At 34.5% G+C, this 19,228-nt stretch overlaps 1 long non-coding RNA gene across 1 annotated transcript in view; it reads right to left on the bottom strand.

The window, feature by feature from the left end:
- Positions 1–253: 253 nt before the first annotated feature.
- Positions 254–19,228, bottom strand: part of LOC145664237 (uncharacterized) — an 82,979-nt gene continuing 64,004 nt past the window's right edge. Inside the window, exon 2 of the long non-coding RNA XR_014127337.1 lies at positions 254–413. This is a non-coding gene — a long non-coding RNA (uncharacterized LOC145664237). The remainder of the gene's footprint in view (positions 414–19,228) is intronic.

Genomic DNA, 19,228 nt, shown 5'->3' with positions numbered 1-19,228 from the left:
GCTGGATTAAGGTCTTTCCAATACTTTTTGACAACAATCTATCTTGCATAATTTGTTTCCAAGATATTCGCAGTGCTACCTAATTTTGTGACACCATCTTGTATTGTCTCTATTTGTTATTTGTGGTATCCAGTTATATATATATATATATATATATATATATATATATATATATATATATATATATATATATATATATATATATATATATATATATATAACCAGTTGTTAAAAATAGAATAACACCACTGGGGAGGGGGAGATCTCACCCCAGAATCCGCCACTGCTTCACATGTTTCTTGTCATGTTGATGGTCGACCGTCCTTTCCTTATAAAAAGCAATATCGTTTGCAGCCCATGCATGTACTTGCCAGAATACATAATTCCACACTGTAGGTACTTGTGTCAGCAATCTGAAAAGAAATTGAAGAATAAATACACATATACGTATAAAGAAAAGGGGGTGTCAGCCATCTAAAAAAAAAGAATAAAAATACACATACCTACAAACAAAAAAAGAGGGACAAGACTTTCGGATCGTATTGTAGCCGTTTAACAAGTATTTATAAAAGTTCTTCCCCCTTCTGTTTCTCTCACAAGTAGCATTTTGGGGATAACACTATGTTCTTAGCACTGGGCTACTGTGGCTCAGAGGTAGAACTTTCACCTCTATTGCATGGGATCTTTAGTTTGATCCCAGCTGTCGCCAAGTGAGCTTTGTGGGGAACAAACATCGTGTGCGTGGACTTTATCGGGGTTCTATAGTTTCCTTCCACTTCCTTTATTCCACCATTATCATCATCCATTCCATTATAACCGTCTCCCTTAGCCTCAGTGCATAATCATTGGATGTTAAACTAAATTAAATAAATAAAATTAAAATAAAAAATATGAGAAATACTGGCTGCTTAGAGCATTATTTCAACAATAGAAAGGAACAATAGAAATTCGTTTAAATTATAAAATTTTGAATATACTTTATTTGTTGAAATTGTTTAAAAATCTATTACCATAAATACACTACTTTTTTATGTTAAGAATATTTTTATCCGCAAGATATGGACGCAAGGTGAGTTGATAGTAATTTCTCTCATTTTTTCTTTCATTTTTATTCATATATTTTGATTAATTTACTTGCAAACTTTACGATAAAATGTGGAGAATTTGTATTTTTGGAGGGAAAAATACGTATGCGGGATTTTCAATAAGTAATATTTATTTATAAATAATAGTGGGTGTGTAGCCTAAGTATCTACGACGATGTTTGAATTTAATCTTATTATAAAACAATAGGCCAATGGAAGAATGAAAATTTACATATATTGGCCTAAACTATTTGATGAAAATTGATATGCATGTAAGGATGTTATATTAATAGTGATGATTGGTGTTTCCAGATTCACAACTCTAATGCTTTAAAATTATTTAGTAAATCATTCGTATATATATAATGGATATAGCAAAATTTGGTGGTAATTCTTATTTGAAACTGGATATGATTGTCCTTATCTACCATAAATTAAATTAAATCTTTAAGTTTTACGTCCTACGATTGTGCTGGCTAGACTAAAGGAGGCGGTCATTATCTAACAGTTGGAATGATGAACATAATGCAGTTATGGTGGGGATTAGGTGTAAAATCTAGTAATCATTGAAAAATTACATATTTCAGTAGCGTACACAGAATTTTAACAAAAGGGGTTCAGATACTCAAACTCATATTCTTTCAGTACAAACATGACTGAACTTTACTTTTCCATAATATCTTTCTCAATGTGGAATTAAAACCCGAAAATCTCCCTTGCGTACGCCTCTACAGATTTACCTGTACTTCGTAATATACGCTCCAATTCGCCTCGACGGGCACCGAGAAGTAGGACTCGTTTTCGAGTGTTTTGCGACAAATTGCATTGATGCAACTTTCGGTTAGCTCAGTAACTTTGTCTTCGTTATGTCAAGGTTAAGATTGAATTCCTTTTCGCGACAGATGGTGTAACCTTGGGTTTAGCTATGTAGCATGTCTTTGTTCTGTAAAATTTGATGTAAATTTATATTACTTATCGTCTCTGCGACAGATGACATTGATTACAAAGTGGATCAACTTTTCGCGATAGATGTTGTCAATGCAGGTGTGGTGTATGTATATAGTCGTCTTATGCTATTCGAGGAATTTTCTTTGAAAATTAAATTGAGTATGCATCAAGTTGTGCAGTTTACAATTCTGTTTTTTTTTTTTTTTTTTTTTTTTTTAAGATTAAGCGGGTATAGGACCAGACATAGTTTTATTGAGTGTGAACTTGGCTATTGTCTCAGACGATTGTTGATCTATTACATAGAATGCTAGGGAGTTAGGGAGTGCCCCTCAGTAGGTGAGAAGAATACTAGCTACAGTGTTGTAGCTGGAGCACACTTTTTAAAGTTGACCATTATATAATAATGTAAACGTATTCACGTAATGCATCGTGAGGAGAAGCAAATATCCACAATGTAAACTTTCTGCCGAAGTCCTCATAGCGTTTTCTCTAAGTTACAATTAAAACTTGACGACTGATGAAATTATGAGCGTGGCTACTATAATTTGCTACAGCCAGTTAATCAAACGTGATTTAAAATTTAAAAAGAAAGAAATCGTTAAAGAATCATTTAAGACACCACTTTAATTGGCTTTCTAGCTTTACTTGTAAAAATATCAATGAATTTCCATATTTCTAACATTGTTATGCTCCAAGGTGGATCAATAGAATTTGAGGAAGTTGAGAGAAAATAAGTTGAAACTCGTGAGAAACATTGAAAACTATATTTAAAGAATTATAATTTATACAAGGAAATATATTTTAGTTATATTTAAGGAACAGCACAGCGAAAGGACGATCAACACAGCATTCAGTTAGTAGAGCATGGACAATTGAACAGAAAACACATCACATGCCCAAGTGTCAATATGCCTCGTCAGCATAGGAGGGTTCAATGTAGCCTATTAATATACTGTGTTGAATGGAGTTCTAGGTTTTTCTACAAAAAAGGAAGACCATGAGAAGTTTGTGCACGTGCAAAGCACGCCGCCAAAACAGTGATACGCGTGTGGAAACAGAAGATAATCATACGCAGGAACGATTGGGACGTGGACACACCACTGGATAACAGACATATTTTTCAGATGGCTGTGAGAGCGAACACCGTAGTCCACAGCATCAGTTAGACGGTAAAGGATAATGGAGTAGAACTGTTTGAGTTGGCTGTTTGACAGCGTTTGGGAATATTATACTGGGGCACGCATGGCTTTACTTGACTTCTATTGACCCAGAACCACAAACGTTTCAGGCTACAATGGGCATGTGAATGCCGTTGCTTACCATGTTGAGCGGCCCAGACGAGTCGTACTGTGACGGCTACCTAGTTTTAGACGTTGTCATTATGAGTGTAATCTGCTAGCATATTGTCGAGTATCATGGCAGCCAAAAGACAAGTATAACGGTTTGACGCGACAGAATTGGGTGCAACACACGACCTCAGCTACTACCAATTCAGAGCAACCTCACGAGTGGCCAATAAATCAGAAAAGTTTCTTCACACAACACGGATGCTATTTTAACAGGATAATGCCCAACCACATATATCCCAGAATGTAGACGTCTTCTTAAAGGAATGACACGTACGCTGCTTCCCTGATCTGTATGTCGCTTGATATGTCACTCATCGGACATAAGTATGATATTGTTGCTCGGTAACTTGTTCATCAGAGACCTTTGACAGACAGTGTTGATACCTTGTTCACACGAACCTTAGCTAAGATTACCTAACTCAGAGAATCCGTGAACTTTTCAATTTCTGTCGAGGAACATACATATTTTGCTTTCTAGTAACCTTTAACTTCAGCTGCGTGGCAGGCGATTCTTGGGGGATACATTCAACGCCTATTTGATTGGTAGACGTAATCTTGATGAATCAGAATGCAAGGGTAGAGGGTTGTTCAGTTCTGTAGTTGTACTTATTTCTGCATAGTCATGCAATGAATTTGTTACATAAATTTCCCTCCATTCCCACAAATCTTTCTTGGCGTGCAATTTTTGGATATAGTGGTGCATTTGTTGTACACAGTCTATCAAGGACGTCATTTTCGAGTTTTGATAAATACATATTTTTAATCAAGAAATACTAATAACCTAATAAATAAAACGTGACATTCTTATCTCGGTAGAGGATCTTGTACCCCCAGAAACAAAATCTTGAACGACGCCACAGCTACATAAGGGAAACAGCAGAAATAGGCACGATAACTTTCATCTATTTCTTTTGATCCATTTAGAATAATCAACACTGAAATAGAGAACGATGGATAAGCACTGAACATATTGAACATATATATATATATATATATAGATAGATAGATAGATAGATAAGTGTTTTCTGTTTCTTTAAAACTTATGAGAAGTAATGCTTTCAGGAGCCCTTTATAATTGATCAACGGTGTGCAAGACAATACCGTAAATGAGTGTAACGGCCCCAAAATTACCGTTACATTTTGTTTCTTAATTTGCTTTTCTTTGTTCGTAATATTAAATTATTAATTAGTTATTTTCTGTTCTTTGCTATTTTTCAAAATTGTTATATTAAAATATTATATATGGTAGAACCTATGAAAGCAAGAAGTCATTATATTTCCTTGAAATCTCACGTCGTAGGATAGAAAATTGGGAGTAGAAGAAAAGAAAGTTATATTGAATATTGAATATACATTTTTTTCTGAGTGATTCTTGCTTTGTAAAGTGTTCGTGTTGTTACATTCTGAAGTTTTAAATTATTTCTGTCCTACGAATCATTCTTTACTTTTATATTGCCATGAATAATTGAAATTACATCTGAAAGTAGCTTATATAGTCAAATGTTATGGAATATGTTATGCAGCAGTTTCTAAAACAATCTGAATTTTGTACAGTAGGAGCTGGTAATGCCTTGTGTGTAAAACGTTAATCAAACATTTATCATAGCACACAGTTTAAGCTGTTCCTCCATAATATATTTTATATAGTTTAATTCAACTACTATTGCAATGTGATGAAATTGAAGGGAGAAATGCAAAAGAATAAGTAATTTTGCTAAGATGAGATTTAATCGATATGAATGAATCAACGATGTAATTATGTATTATTGTTATAAAATATTGGATCATATGAAACGACGAATTATGAATTATGAAGATTAATGTATGATATAAAAAGTATTCTTCGAGTTGATAGACTAATGTAGTTACTCTCGTCATTCTCTACGTTGTGATGTTATGCAGAAATTTCAGAGGAATAGTTAGGAAACTACCTTGCTATTGATGTCACATATGCTGTATACTTCGTATAGATATGTATTGTAAATGCAAGGTGAACTTTAGTTCCATTACCCTACTGTATATTTGTGGATATTAAAGTATTATTACTGATTGGAGATCGTTGAACATCGTTATTAATTGAAGATCTCTTTAGCTGAATTCCATAGCATAGACATATGAAGTTTTAGATAATAAGCGCTCGTCGATGGTCATCCGCTTCCCTTCAGCTCCTGTTCTTCGAAAGTAAATCAGATGCGTTATTCAGTTGTACTTTCTATTAAGATGGCGACCCAAGAGCTTACCTTTTCAGAAATGAAGGAGAAAGAATTTAGTTGATGTCCACTTCTTGGTACATACGAAGAAATGGTGGAGCATCACATGAGACTTGAGTGATACAGTTTTAAATTTTAAAATAGTCATATTAATGCCTCATTTAATTATATTCTAGAAGTTTTTGTACACCTTCAATTGATCTTAGAGTAATATATCATGATCACTGGTCAAATATATTTTTTACATATATTTTGCAAATAATATGGAGAAAAGTTTGTGTATCGCTTTATCTCACCAAAAGGGATGAAGTGATACACAGATTTATTTATACGGTATATCTCATCAATGTAGCAAATAGTTTTGTGAGACAAACTAGGTTAGAAAATGCGTAAATGATACAGAGTGAATTAGTTTATACCGCAAGGATTACATAATATACATATATATAATTATCAACGTGAGAAAATGTCTTTTGAAAAAGTACAAAGTACAAATATTAATATGGCGCTGGAACAACTTTCCGCCTCACAACAGTATGGATGGAAGGAATGGAGTTGAACGAGAAATGGAGTCATAAAGATCGTGATAGGTAACAAGTGGAATTTTATACCATTTCGCGTGCAGTGCATCACTCAGTTCCCTGACAAAGGATGGAGGCGGAAATCTACACGAGATTTGTGTCTCCGAAACAGATAACAGATGTTCAATTATGTACAGATCTGAGAATTGGGAGGGCCAGGGAAGATGTTTCAACTTTATCCCAATGTTCTTCAACTGTATGAATGGGCGCATTATCATCCTATCATTACTTGGAAACAACTTCTGAAGCATAGGATACACATAGTCTCCTAAAATAGCGACATAATCACAGACAATGAAGCGACTGGTAAGTATTAGCACAGGGCTCAATGCAAACCAGGTTATTGTGGTCTACAGCATCACAGAGCCTCCGCCATTTCAAGACTGGGCAAAGATGCTGCAGATTGTAACCTTGCACCAGACATAAACGCGGCCCATGGTTTTAAATAAGACGAACGACGATTCACATGATCATATTACACATTTTAATCTGCGATCTATGTTGCGTGTCTATTGTCCATGCTGCATGTTCGCTGCATCGTTGGCGTCGTCCTGAATGTTGTTTTTCCTTATCAGTGCTTTCGCACGTACAACCGTCATCGTATATGCATGTAATACGCCTTGCGGCGGACAGTGATTATTACCATGAACACCCCGCGAACTGGTACCTTCTAACAATGAAGACGGCCTAGGCAAATTAGCTTTATCAGTGGAACAAATTCGGAACAAGCTGATTTTCGTTACACACGTTCAGAATAGCATTAAAAACAATACTGGAGTGTTCAATTGATGTTAATGGTGGGAAACCTGGGAAATCGCCATCTTGAAAAAACTATTTTCGGACTTTTTTCTTCACAATTTTTTTTTTTTTTTTTTTGTGTTAAAACTATGCAAGATACGCAAAAATGTTATTGGATTTTTCTTGTAGAGCATTACATTTCCAATAAATTGAAGAAAATTGCAATTCTCAAAAGCAGAGGTTTCCAAATGGTGATCCGCAGACCCGTAGAGGTCAGTGGATATTCACTGCAGGACACACAATTAATAGTTGGGAAAAGGGTTTATCTTAAACTAACCTTCATCAAACATTATAATATCATTTTTAAAATTTCTAACCGTACTTTGTCTTAACATATTTAATTGGTGACAGGACACATTGTATTTCTTAGGATTGGGATTTCAATCACGATTTTTAGGATTTATTTTTATTGGAGTCTCGTTCATGATGATGATAAATAAAATCTTCCAAAAGTTGTTGGGAACCATTGCTCTAAAACAATACGTTTCCATTTTCCTTTTTCGAGACCATTTTCCCTTTCTTTGCTTTTTTCTTGCCTTTTCTTTTGTTTTTTTATTTTATATTTTTATATAATCTTAAAAACATCTTTACTAAGGGAGTGTTACGTTATATATTTACTCAATCTTTAAAATTGTGAAATAAATTAAAAAGAAACTAAAAATAATTTGCTTACCATTGTTAATGAGTTATCAGGATCGAACTGAGGAAGGCTAACTTCTTGTAACATTCCTTAATCGAATTCCATTGTATCTTTATCTGAATGTCCTGGCTGTTCGCAGTCCTCTCTTGTTATCAATATTTCGTCAGCCATTCTGTCTGTGACTTACGAAATGCTGCTACCAAAAGTGCACAACTCTACATTTTCAGATTCTCTTTTGTTGTTATCTTCATCAACAAATAGTTGTTCTTCAACTTCTTCACCCATTATTTCTTCTTCAGTTGACATAGTAGGTGGCACGTTGTGGCATTGCAATCCTCTACAATGAAAACATACAATAAAACATCGAAGACCTGCATTTATGGATCTGCAACCTAAATAGCAATCCTTTTGACATTCACATGCTATTAGCTTCAAAAGGTTTTCGGGAGCGGGTGGTTTAAGCGTGGTGACTGGAACCAAAGATATTCCATCTTTTTTCTGCCAACCCCATTTTTCTGCTGGTAACACATTACCTTCCATAGTTGCACTTGATGAAACACTGAATAGGTAGCCTCTGTTGTTGGGGGAAGACTAGCAAAGTTAACTTCAGTTTTGGCTTTAGAAACGAGTTGACAGAAGTTACTGTATCTAAAGGTATTTAAAGAAGTCTCTGTCTCTGTAGCTCCGTAGAATCGAAGAAAGTTTTCTCTTTCAGCCAGTATTATCGATGCTTGTGCTGATGGATCATTAAAAACTGAAACTGCATTTTGAAGTTCAGGGTTAGTTCTCAGAAATTAGATTTTCTTCTTTCCTTGCATGAACAAAGATGATGTGGTGTTACAGCCACTTACTACATGTAAAAACCGAAATTGATCTTTGATATTTTTAAAGCAGTGTTGCACATCAATAGAAGAATTATCAGAAACTTTGCCTCGTCCTGGCTTCAAAAAGTAGATAGGCATCTCATCGGGTGTAAATGATGTCAGCAGAATCAGTAGGTCAACATATTCTCTTACTACAACTACAGGCTTATTATTGATTCTGGTAGCCAGTTTGATATTCGTTTGCACGATGAGCCTGTCTGCATCATCATTTGCTTGAATAACAGTAATTCCTCTGCTTTGGAGCTCTTTTGTGAGTTGCTCAATAAAACGAGATTTATCTGCCACATTTGACAAAAACTTGCTTTGTTCAATCATTGAATGCATATTTTCTTCAAAAACTATACCAGGGTAAATTATTTTCGAGGATCGTCTCTGTACTTCGACATTTTTTGTTAGTGCTGAGCTGGATCGTAACCATTAAACACTACTACTAAGCTATAACCAAAGTCCTTGATCGCATAAGTGCTGCATGTTTTGCATATATTTTCATATGTGGTTTGAGTAGGCCAAACCACTTTGTGCAGCAGATGACCTTCATCAATTACATATTGACAGTTTTCCAGAGGTAAATCCTCAGTTGGTTTGAAAAGAGAGTAGAGAGAAGATTTGTGGGTCTCTCATTCCATCTTCATCAAACAATGATAATGGTACTGGTACTAACTCATACTGAAAGAAGGATGACAATTCATTTTTATCCTTTACTGTTCTTACTACTCTTTAGTACGGTAATCAAGGGTGTAGCAGGATTATCTAGGAGGACCCCTATTCCTCGAACGATTTTTCAACCTATTCCACATGAAGATCTTATAGGCGATTTCCGAATTGTAATAAACTTTTTGATTGTTGCCGCTTGTCTCTTATAGTTATGTAAATGTGTAAGGCTTCTGCAAAGAATAAGAAACGATTCAAAACGAAACTAATCCATTTCCAGTTGCTGGTGAAATCATTTCTTCATTGTTGATTTATCAACAAACATAACATAGCGAAATACATTTTTTCTCTTTCATTTTCTTTCACAACCCCCATATATTCCTCTCTTTCGTCCCTTGGGATCCCGACCTCTAGAATAAGGAATTCTGTGTTAGAACATGCTGGTATAGAAAGATTGTTTCAATGGCGTTTATGTTGTTCCTGAAAACGTGTCTTTAAAATGGAAATGTATGTTTCTTTCACCATAGTCCACGTATATTATAGAATCATTTTGTAGATATTAAGAAAATTATACCTATAGTTCTCCTAGGAATATAACCAATTTTTATCAGCAGTATACAAGTCCATTTACCTGTTTTCTATTACCACCAGGAGGAACAAGTAAGACTGATCTATTCTTCCTTTGAATAGTCTTCAATGTTATAAACAAACTATAAAAAAATCAAAGTAAGAATAAAATACAACTCATTCAACGAAGTAATTTCCTCTCGTATTATTATTATTATTATTATTATTATTATTATTATTATTATTATTATTATTATTATTATTATTATTATTTCTTGTTGATGTTTTTTGTGTAACTTAGAAGCCATCTCATATAAAGCACTTACTAGACCAGGGATCTCCAAACTACGGCCCACGATTCAACACCGACCTGCGAGCACCATCAATCCGGGGTGCCACAGTTTATTTTGATTGAGTTGTAAAATTTACTAAGTAAATTATAGAAAATAATAATCAGCTTTTTTATTCGATCAATTAAGAAACACATTAACTGACATACATAATACAATTCAACATTTAAATTAAAGATATGAAATTTATTCTAAAACTTACAATAAGTAACAAACATACATAGGTAATTCATATAATTAAATTAAACATTATAATTATGATTAATGATATTTATGTAATTTTCCGTTGGCAATTGTCCATTTGTGGATGAAATTTACTTGTGAAAATTACCAACAGTGACTTCAAATGCTCATCAGTTAACTTGAATCTGTAAATATTTTTCTTTTTGTATATTTCATTTTGGATTTTTTTTTTCACACAGATAAGCAGTTCCGAAAGTTGAAAGAATGCCTCGAGCAAATTTGTGCAATGTCGTTTGTAGTTGTATCAAAATTTGAAAAACGAGACACAATATTTATTTTTAAAGCACCGAAAGCTTCTATTGCAAAATCTACCGGAAATAAAGTCTCAGTTTGCTGACTGAATGTTTGGCATGTATTAAAATACGTGAAACTTTTTGTTTTAAATTGGGATTGAAACAAAAACTTTTTTGTCGAAGGGACTTAGTGTCAGATCATAAATCAGGCAGGACCTTGTCTTCTGCTAGTAATTTTAAATTAAAGTCATTCATATGTTTAGTTAAATCTGTATAAAATCCTTTCATAATCACTCATTGTTGAGTAACTCATCCAGAGGACGATTCTTCTGTTTCAAGAAAATGTCTATTATTGCTCCACGTTCAAAAAATCGTGTTAGAACTTTCCCTCAGCTAAGCCAACGTACTGCAGTATAATATGGTAGATGACAAACGATCCTTATAAAACAAGGCGAAATTTCCATTGCATTTGCATAACACTTCATAGTATACGCACACTGTACTTTTTCTTAAGGTACACTAGCACCATCAGCACCAAATACACAAATTTACAAACTTACGACTACTTTCGCAAAGTTTAGTTAACTAAAAGACCCGTTTGTTCAAATGTGTAATAATTGTCATAAATCTGTTATGAATGTGTAATAATGTGTAACTTAAAAGTTCTCAATTATAATTGGGCACCCTGCGTTATTCGGAGTTTTTAAACAAATAAATAAATTACTTTAAACTGCATGCCAATTATTATTTATTTCATTTTATTTCCAGACTATGTTTCCCTGATGTCACTGTGTGACCCTACATATTTAAGGAATGTTATTCCTTCAACTGGCGAAAGAATCTGTCTTGATCCGAGTGGGTGACGTGTGCTGTGTAGGCAGCTTTGGTAAGCTCCTTATCAAGTAGGATAAAATAAGTGTTTCTTCTATTGACCTTTATTTACAGGTTATCAGTGAGGGATGTCATTAGAGAAAAATATTAAAGGCATCACGTTCACATTAGTATGTCGAAAACATGAATACAAAATTTCAGTTAACATAATTGTCCATAGTAGAATTTATTTTTAGTGTCTCTTTTCAGCATTGAGTCTATATGAGACATATACTGACAATTTGATGGAATTCGAATCAGTGTAGAGCTTTGTGACTACGTGTAGCGTACGAACTTTCGATCCGAGAAATTCCATCATAAAGTTACTGTCCGTGAAACTACGGAGGCGTTAAATATTTCAATTGACTCCAAATTTTACCAAATCATACATGAAGATCTAGGCGTGTATTAGCGAAATTCCTCTCGCTAGTTCCAGAAGAACGCTCATGGCACCATCAGCAGCGGATTGTAGAAAACAGCTGCCAATGGTCCGAAAATTCTGGGCAGTATCGTCATACAAAATGAATGATGGGTTTACGGGTTCAGAAAACAGAGCTAATGTCATCCCATTGAAATCATCCTAAAAGGCCAGACAAGCTTAATCCTGCTGAAAATGTTACTGTGTCGTATTTTATTGGCATATTCGGGATCGCACATCGGAAATTTGTTCCATGTGGCCAAACTGCCAATAAGGAGATCTACGCAGCTGTGTTATGACAATTAAGCGATTCCGTTCGACGTAAACGTCCGGACAAATGGGTGTTTGGATAGCAGCATTTGCACTATGACAGCGGTCTGTGTCACACTTAAGGAATGGTGTTTAGCTTCTTGCAGAAAGACAACATCACCGTCGAACGCCATTGCTCCTAATCATATGATCTAACTCCATGTAACTTTTTCCTGTTCCCTACTGTTGATGATTGTGTTCGAAAAATCCATGGGTTCGATACCCGTTCATGTCAATTCAAGGAATTATCGTTAATTTATATATATATATATATATATATATATATATATATATATATATATAAACACATTATTGATGTGGCCTCAAGCTCTCTTGAGCGCTTTTGTAATTTTTTTTTAAAAATTAATTTTCTCTGTACAATAAACTCAACCGACATCCGGTACTTTTGTCTTTTACAGCAATTCCTTATTCTCTTCTGTCATTGCACCCCTTTGCCAGTATTTTGCTTCCCCATGTGTCAGCTTGTGGAAATACAATGGATTGCTAATAGGGTAAAATTAAAACTTCCTAGTTGTTTTTAATGAGGACGAAAAAAGTTCAAAGACTCTTCCGTAATTTTGGTCACCGTCAAGAGTTTCATGTCGCCTTTTAGCTACATCAAGATTCCACGATGTGGTACGAAGGCATCAAAGAAGGTTTCAAGAAGACGTACGTATCTGAGGTTCACAACCTTCATGGACACCCGAGATGACGGCTATCTTCGTCATAATTGTAGATGTTACACTAAGTACCAGCTTCCATATTTGCAATTGGAAGAGATCGAAGGTGGGACCCGAAAAACGAACCAATAACAAAACTATCAACCAGAGAAAGGGATTGGAGAACCAGATTTCGATGGATTCACATCAGCTAATCGACTAGTGAGATAATAGATCTTCACCTGCAAAGCAAGATGATGTGCTAAACTGAGACTTGGGAACACTTTAAAAGCTCATACCCAAAGTAATTCACAGCTCTATACCTTAACTTTAGTCTGCAGTGCCTTTCAAAAAATAATGTGTTCATGTTTTATTTAAAATTCTATAACATCAAATGAGATCCCCTAGTAGATTATGTGTTACTTTTGGCATACGGCTGTCAAGCCTGTTAAATCTTTAAGTAAATCGTGTTTTATGAGGCTATACTCACTTTATGTATAATAGCTTTAGCTATAACTCTATAACATACCATTTAGGTTACGTTTCATTACCCTGAATCGCATTTGAAAGGAAACTATTTGACACTATTGAGAGCATTTAGGATAATACAAAGGAACTCCGACGCATTTCACAGTTTTAATAGACCATTTGCTGAAAGAACATACAATTAATATGCAATTAGACACCTTGGTTCCAAAACCAGCTATATTGGCAAGATCATTGCAAAAAATAATGATCATTATATCCAAAGTATTGTCTTTTGCATAGCCGGAGCTAGGAATTGTCTGCTGGGAGGGCAGTGGGGGACAGATTTTTTGGTCGGTCTCGGAGGTCCTGGTAGGTGGCCATCTTATAGGTGGCATTTTTATTTTTTTCTCAAAAGTTGGGGGCAATTTCCCCCATGCCCCCATAACTCCGCCCATGATCTTTTGCTACATCAAGGCTCATGTCCTTCGGTACAATCATCGACCTATTCATAAACAAAATCAAATTCTAGTAATGAAGAGCATCTGAATGTAGAAACAGTGGATGAATGTTATAAATGTACTGGAATATTTGCTTGTCTCCTTCATTTATATGTAGCAGGGTAAATAGTTTCAAATATTGAACATAAAAAATACTTTTATACACGGAAAACATAAATGACCTTCCCGCTAACTAGTTTTATTCCAGTACGAAATTATTTCATGGGATGCAAATCACTCTTAGAAAAATGACATCACTGGAAGAAGAAAAAGTTGCTAAAGAAATTCAGGAGGGCTGCAGGTGCGGTGTTCCTGGCATATGCTATCCCTGGAACAAGCAATCACCCTACACATTTTTTTCGTCTGACTGTAATCTGGGAATTTTAGTAATGTTTTCATTATATTATTTTATTGTTTCCTTCCCTCGGTGTTTTACACTCCAATAACTACATCAAACACATTTTGGAAAACAAAAGCGAAAAGATCTATTGCAATTTCACGTCACAAATGACAACATTATCGAATTCTCCGCTCAGATTTCAATTGAACTAAAGGGTCATTCTGCTATTGTAGAGTCTCAAACAGTTGTTATGAAAATTATAGCTTTTGCTATAGTTCTATAGAGATTTTGTTTACATGACTCATACAAACAGATCTATCTGTATAGAGTACAAAGTAGCCAGGAAACGAATACGTACATTGATGGAAGGAACAATTATTTTATTTTTGCACGATTATTTTTTCTACTTCTTCCGTAATATGTGTTGGGTCAATTATAACTCTGGGTGGCGTAACTAAAAGAAACTTTTCCCCAACAAACAGAGGTTTTAAACTTTTTTTTTTTAATTATGAAACTAAAGTTATATTTGTTTACAATTAATTACTGTACTTGAATTATTCAGAGTTTATTTCTGCTACCTCCAAGTTCGTTTCCCATTTACTAATCACCATTCCTCGTTTAAGGAAACATTCCCAGAACAGAACTTGTGTCCACAGAGTATAAGCGGCTCATTTAACATCTGTGTGCACCCAGGAGGAATAGCATAGTTGATTAACAAAAAATAAATAAAATAAAAAAAAAAAAAACGAAAACGAGCCTCCAAAGTATCTTTCTCTAAGCAATGTATTCAGATTGGTCTAGATGCATAGGGTTTAAACAAAGCTTCAAAATACTCCAAAAAAAAAGTTCTAATAACCTTTATGGGAAGATAAAAAGGAAAATGCCCAAGGATTAACCTATAGTAAATCTTTATTCATACTAAGAGGGAAAAAATGTCTCGGATCATTTTACCTGGAAGTAATGAATCCAGTCCTTTATAGGAGAGAACCATTTATCGCGCATATCCTCCCAAAATTGGCAGATGAATACTAAAAAATCGCGATTTTAACGAAAACATCAGATTAGCCTAATGCTCCCCCACCTATGATTCTCCTGCTCTTATATAGTAGCCACGGCCAACGGTCACCAGCCAGACGCTTGGTTTAAAATATTTTAACATTAACGAAAAAATTTTAAAAAAGCAAGATTAGCGTTCGTAACTGGCTCTCCCCTAAGTGAGCTGTTTAAAAAAAACTTTCGTAAACAAGGAAAACTGCTGTTAGTTAACAATTAAGCTAAACAAAATTATATTAAAGATAAGAATTAATATACTGTAGATTATATATACTGTAATAATTAATTTACCCGGCCGGGATTTCTTTCTAAATCTATATTAACTAAGAATACATAAGATATACAAGAATAATAAACAAAATAGCAATTACAAATATTAATAGCAGCTCCCTAAGAGGGGAATATATTTCTGATTACCATAGTTGAAAGCGAAATGTGTTTCGGAAAATACAGTATTTACGAACAGATAAAACTTTGATGTGTTGGGCGATTAGTACGAACATTCTGCCTTCCTGTCAAAGACTTTGCACAATATTAACTACTAAATGTAATTATACATTAATTACTAAATGCACAATATTTACTATTGTTTGTTTTCATTAGATTCCTAACCTGAAATTGTGAATATACGAAATAATAATTTATTCAGACATTAATAAATTTTAAGCACTTGAATTTATGAAAGCTTGCTCCAACATTAGCAACAAGTGTGTTTTCTCGTCAAAAGATATTCTCCACTAGCAAGATATCTGTGTTGCATACTCATCGACAAAATCATATTGATGTTTTATACTTATTGATGAGATATATAATCATAAGTACAATAAAGCAAAGCACAATTCTCAGTTAGTAATCAGTTTCTTCCATAATATGATGATGGTACATTGATTAATAGACAATATAATTGAAATATCAAATATTTTAAGAAGTGTAGACTCTTTAAAGCGTTTTGTCTTTACAGGCAGATTCTCATTCGTCAGATCTACCAATCAAAGGTCTTCCTTTGAATCCAAAAATACTCCTTCAGGAATCAAAACGATGGAAGAAGAAGTTACCTGTGTTTAGAAGGAGTAATGGATCTAAACTTACCTTGGATATATTCTTCGCAGAATGAAATTAAAGAAAAGAACTGATATTCTTTGTGCCATGAGTACAAAACCCACATAGATAACTTGTGATGCAGAGGGAAAATGTGTACATATAGTCCTTAATTACATCTTCAAGAAATGCTTGAGTTGGATGATTAAGAGAATAATATATCGCCTAACTTCAAATTATAGGAAGAAATTAGTAAAATATACTGAAAAATATAGTTCGATAAAACAGATAGCTTCGACATAATCATAACTAACACAATGAACACATCTATGAAACAGATACGATAACTCCTTGCTTTGAATGCACCGATCTTATGTACTTCTAATATGCTTTTAAAAAAAACTTTAATTTTAAGAGGGGTTCCATAACTTTTGTGAGCCATTTATCAGAAGATTGAACGGAACTAAATTTGGAGAAGAAACATTCAATATAAAACCATTGCATTTGGAAAAACAGTTGCTCTTCTAATTTCAAAGGGACTTACCAAGTTTTAAATATAAAAGAAACTAAAACCGTGTAAATTGATAATATCTATCACACACCAAGACTTTTTTTGAATTGCCAATAAATGCCAATGTAAAGTGAAGAACAAGTCAATTCAAATAAACGACCAGAAGAATCTAGAAAAGATGAAATTGAAAGAATATACGATTGTATACAACCTTCATCAACACAGTATTTTTCTTCTTTTTTCCATGGACATAACGTTGTTGAAGATGGAAAAATATATCCTCAATCAATTATAAACTACATGGACAGGAAGTCCCGATATGAGATGGAATACTTCGAAAACTTCATAACATACTTAGGACAAGACAACATTCTGTACAAAATATTTTATGATTAGTTGCATGTGAACAGTATACATGAAAACTCAAAAATTATTGAGGTTTAAATTGTGAATAAACAAAGAAATTCAAATTGTAACTGGCAGTGTTCATCCAAAGAAGAATCTAGAGTACAAAGTTGCTTCTCAACGCTTAGTAAATGATTGTCGAAACATCGAACAACCTCCCGTGATTATTTTAGGGAAGATTCTGTAATGTTTCAGCGCTTATGATTGACTGTTCAACACTCTTTAACCTCTTCAAGACTTTGCTATTAACTCTTTATAGTGCATTTGAGATTATCATACTCAATATTACATGCAATTAGCAGAAGATTCTAACGTTCCATGTTCAAAGAACTGAAATATCCAGTACCTGCAATGAGTGTATCTGTTACTGATGGATGTTACAGTTGTGGATTTTGGAACCAGCTTCTACGTTAGAATTGCTGCCTACGCCTGCTTTAAATGCTATGGATGTTAGTAAGTATAATGATAGATCTAAACATTAAGTTACTGTAGCATCTTTCTCTTTATTTTCAGAACAAGAAACAAGCTTGTTGAAGAGACAAAGATTATATACATATAATCGTTTCAATTGTGCTTCAGGAAACTCGCTGACCAAGTTCAAATTTATCGCAGTTCCAGACTCTCACAAATTCCTTCGAAATGACTTTCCCAAAGTCAAGAGTTAGTTAAATTGCTTTCACTTACCCGAAAGATGTGAATTCATCTTATTTGGTGGTAATTGTTAGGCAAACAAAAGAAATAATTCAGAAGACACGAGTTAAAACCTGTTAGTCAATTTTACACACACCTTGCTTTCACCAGTAAAAGCTTCCTTAGAACTGTCCAGTAGCACAGCGCAACGCCCTAATCTCTCTGATGTATCGATTTCTATATAATCATTGCTGATCTTGGGCAATACTTAGATGAAATGAGTGGGAAAGCAGATGGTGATGGTAGTGTTGCTTTTACTTAGCGTTCACCCTTCCCTTGCCGGTGGCAATGGTCCTGGTGCAGTTCCATACAAAACATGTCGTACCCATACAATGTCCTTTTTCATTTGTATAAATTGAGGATAGAACATGTTGTGAATAAGCAGCATTAATTTTGACTTGTGTTTCGACCTTTCCTCTACAGCAGGAGAAAGCAAAAGTCATAAAACCCTTCGAGAAACTTTGAATTGATGTACCAAGTTACATAAACCTTTTTGACGAACAGCTCTGTAGGTGTTGGCCGACCTTTTCCATAAACCCTTGACCTTTAGGTAAATTTAAGCTTCCTGCATTGTCACAACAAACTTCCAGCGATACTAAATAGGTGGCGCTCATACATCCATTTGCCCTTGTTCTTTTGCTCCATAATGTTAACGCATGCAGCTGCCCTTGCGGACGGTTTACAGCCACAATTTGTGATGGATTGCACGTAGGCCACATGTAACCGTTTGACCGTAACATGCTGAGGTAGTGGGTTCTCATAGGCAGCCATATCTCAGATCTTTAGCACAGATGTTGTAAGTTCCACTGATGTCCTCTTTGGATGCAATTCCTTTGGTAATAAGGTTTGAGAGAAGAATGCTGTGCATAACGTTTAATTAAATCACTAACAGTGGCCCGTCTCATGACAAAGCTATTATTTTGACACTGTTCTACTATGAAGAATATGTTAAAGTTTCCATGGGTCAGAGCCATGACGTATCTTCTTATCGGCATTTTGCCTCCTACAAGACCTTCACTCTGCTACATAAGTGAGAGATTGATTCACGTTGCGTACAGTTTTCTTGCTCTGTAAAACCCAATTTGACAGGTGTCACTGTATTCAAGTTGTTTGGATGGAAAAAGGAACCGTTTCTGCACTGGAGTGGAAGTAGGAGTGAACTCAATGCTTTGAACTAACTACACACGTTGTTTCTTGGAGATGGTCTTTTAATTATTTATAGTTTAATTTTATTAGTTATGTTTATTAGTTATGCATTTATTGAATTGTATGATCCATGATTTTGACTGACAAGATAAAAAGAGCAAGTAAAAACATCTGCAATGAAAAAATGATATGAAAGGGGTTATCCGTTGATTTCTAAATTGTTGATATTGAGAATGTTGAATTCCAACTTAAATATAATACAGTGAAACTTGTCTTTAGTGGAAT

The sequence above is a fragment of the Thermobia domestica genome, chromosome 11 (assembly GCF_964235325.1).
Source record: "Thermobia domestica chromosome 11, izTheDome1.hap1.1, whole genome shotgun sequence".
NCBI lineage: Eukaryota > Metazoa > Arthropoda > Insecta > Zygentoma > Lepismatidae > Thermobia > Thermobia domestica.
This window is presented reverse-complemented; position numbering and strand designations above follow the sequence as displayed.